This window comes from Lemur catta, chromosome 20 (assembly GCF_020740605.2).
Source record: "Lemur catta isolate mLemCat1 chromosome 20, mLemCat1.pri, whole genome shotgun sequence".
Lineage (NCBI taxonomy): Eukaryota > Metazoa > Chordata > Mammalia > Primates > Lemuridae > Lemur > Lemur catta.
In genome coordinates this window covers 5,719,388-5,722,525 of record NC_059147.1, presented here as the reverse complement: position 1 = coordinate 5,722,525, position 3,138 = coordinate 5,719,388, and the positions used below count along the sequence as shown (strand labels likewise).

Genomic DNA, 3,138 nt, shown 5'->3' with positions numbered 1-3,138 from the left:
TTGCTCAGGCAAATATATTAGGATTAGTTTGTAATCCTTGAGCTCACAGAAAGTGAGGGTGGGACGGCCCAGGAGTGGGCTGGGAGCCAGGAGGAGGTGTTTGCTGTGGAAAATCCACAGAGTGGGGGACGCACGTGGATAACAAGATGTGTCTGCACATTAACGAGTTTCAGACGTATCACTTGTTCAGCGTTTAATCCATAGCTATGAATTATTAATTACACACTAGGTGCTGGGGACGCAGTGTGAACAGGGCGGGGCACCTGCCTGCAGGTGCCCAAGGCGGGAAGAGATGAGCAAGCCATCTGACAGTGACAGCGGGCCCGGCTCTGGGCCTCTGCCCGGTGCTGCGGACGATCGTGTCCTCGTCTGCAGGGGCTGGGCCTGGCTGCTCCAGCCCTGGCAGGTGGAAGCGGCTCTTCCAGGAAGGGAGCTCCCACTCGCCCTTTGCCTGTGTTTGGCCTCCCTTTGTTCCAGCTTTTGCATCCGTGCTCCCAGGCCCAGCCACACTTCCTGAAGCCCACCCTCAGGGCCAAGCGGCTGGGTCAGGGCTGGTCCCGGTGGGCCCAGGCTGTGTCAGAGCCAGCATCCTTCCCTCCCAGCCATCCAGAATGGCAAAAGCAGAGCTCACCAGTCCAGATGTCCCCTTTCCTTGTGGTGAGTCTCCTCAGGGTCCTTGGGGTCCTTTCCAGCCAGGATGCACTTCACGAAGCCTTGTGGTTTGGGCAGGAAGAGGGCAAGTGTCACTTCTCCTCTCTTGATGCTCCTTGGCTCCAGGGCAAATGTGTTGCACTTGGGGGTGTGGAGGGATGGGGGTGGGTAGCTGTGGTCAGGCTCCCAGAGTTGTGGTCACACCCTTCCCTTAGCCATGGCTGCCCACCCAAGGTAAGGGCCTTTCCGGAACAGAGGGGACCTGCTCCCAGGCGGCACGTGGCTCCAGCTCAGCCGAGAAGCATCTCCACAGTTGCAGACGGCTCCTTAAAGCTCTGCCAGAGCAGCCCTTGAGCTACAGGCTGAGTCCCTGAGGGTGCAGGCCTCATGGGGACACAGCTGAGGGGCCTCCCTGGGACCCCCACTTCTCCCACGGGTAAAGGATGGATTCTACTCCGGAGGGCTGGGTGCCACCGTCACTGCCCTGGGACCAGAGAGCCTCGGCCGCTGGGCCTGGGGAGGCCTGGGACAGAGTGGTGAAGGGCACACAGACCCTGCGGGGAGGCCGGGAGCCCTTGGGGGGCAATGCCTGCCACGAGGAGAACATCGGGGCTGCCCGTCCTCCATCTTACCTGGAATCATCACCTACCCAAATGCTTATTACTGGGCCCGGAGCTCTCTGGAAGGTCGTCCGTCCTAAAATGAAAGCCCAGCCTCCTCGGAGCCAGTCAGAAGAAAGGTACTGATGGCCCATCTCTCTCTCATTGAGCGGAGTTTACATCTGTTAGTAAATTTAAATGATGAGTTAAATGGGGTTTAGATGGCACTGCGAGAAGGTATGTCCTCTGCCTAACGACTGCACAGGCCCATTAGCGGTTTCTGGGCTTGTGCACAGGTGCTGCGGGGCCGCTCCTCCCTCCCTGCCTCCCTCCCACCCCCTCCCACCCACCCGGGCCGGGCACCGCTGGGGCTCAGCCTTGGCAAGGAGGAGCACATGGGCAGTGGTTGTGATGGGAGCTGGGGGTGGGGGCTTACAATCCACCATCTCCCTACCGCCCGTAGCCTCCCTGCCTTCTCCCTCTTCCTCAGCTTGGGGGAGTCTCATGCTCTCCAGCCCTTCATGACGCAGGAGAGCTAGGAAGGTCCTGGCATGTTTCTGAGCCCGACGTCCCACATCAGAGCTGGGCAAACTGAGAGTCTCTGGTTTGGGAGGAGGTTGGGTTTCTGTCCTGCTTCCTGCCAAGGTGGGCAGAGTGCACCAGGACGGAGTGGCTCTCTGCTCCGGCTGTACATTGGCATCTCCTGGCCCTGCCCAGAGAGTCCAGCTTCACTGGTGGGGCTGAGGCCTGGGCATGGGTTTCTCTTGGACTCTACAGTATGCCAGGGTTGAGAACCATGGGCTGGCTCCAGGCAGTAGCTTTGACCCGAGTTGATGCTGCTGCCAAAATGACCTGCGTCTGCTCAGCCACCCCAGCCCAGGGCCACACAGGGGCATTGACAGCAATGATACATATTTATGTGGCTCTTGCTTTCACTAGATACTACAGGACTCTGAGAAACCCCGCAAACTGCCACCCAATTATTTTTGGAACCCTCCAGCCTTGTCTCATGTAAACTCGTAAGCATGTTTGTCAGCTACCAAGAGGCGTGAGAAAGGCCTTCCTGTCTGGCTCTGGCGCCTTTCAGGTATGTCTGCTGCCCAAGAAGTTGTCGGAGTTACCTGGCTGCTGCCTCTGGAGGCCAGTCTTGCGCTCTCTGCGCCTCGCCTGGATCCTGCACCTGCCTTAGGTGCCATGGTGTCAGCTGGACACACCTTGGGCCCTCTGGGTCTGGCTGCCTCCATGGGCTGTCCTTTCTCCTGGCCCCACAGGGGCCTCGGAGCACCCTGCCCAGTGCTGCCGAAGGCTCCCCATGCTGCGGAGTCCTCCAAAATCTGCGGCATCCTTGCTGTTCCCTGTTCCGTGCCGGACGCCCCAGCAATGCTGCTTGGTCCCGATGTCTTTTGAGTTTCAGTGAGAACCGCACTTTCAGATTTTGCAGAGAAGCTCTCCTCTCTCCCAAGGACTTGGAACATGAATCTAGGGGCTGGGGTCAGGAGACAAATCTGTATGTGCCGGACACTAGAATCCTGGCCTCCCTCTGCCCCGTGTTCAAACCTTTGTTATAAAGCTAAGCCGGTCTGCCTGGCTCTCGCTTTAGACGGCATCCTGTCCCAGGAGGCTTCTCACACCGTCATGCTGGAGACTCCTGGTGGCCCTGTCCCCTGCCTCCCGCCTCTAAGGCCTACGTAAGTCCTGTTTCCATCAGGAGACATGATTTAGGCTTAAGCTGTCCCTTCAGGGTCCCCAGTGTCCTGTTGCAGAGTTTACCTTTGGGAAGCGTTTTCCTGTATTCTATGTTGGTGGACAGTTTGCAATTGAGATTAAGCTCTGGGAATCCAGCTTGCATCATTGTGTCCTCCTGCTCTGCTTCCTGGCCCTTCCGCCT

The 3,138-nt window shown here is 58.4% G+C and overlaps 1 long non-coding RNA gene across 1 annotated transcript; it reads right to left on the bottom strand.

The window, feature by feature from the left end:
- Window positions 1-619: 619 nt before the first annotated feature.
- LOC123625062 lies at window positions 620-2,672 on the bottom strand. Its single transcript, XR_006730350.1, has 3 exons — window positions 2,372-2,672; window positions 1,301-1,432; window positions 620-713 (listed from the first exon to the last, which is right to left on the bottom strand). It is a non-coding gene; the product is annotated as an uncharacterized LOC123625062 (long non-coding RNA).
- Window positions 2,673-3,138: the final 466 nt, after the last annotated feature.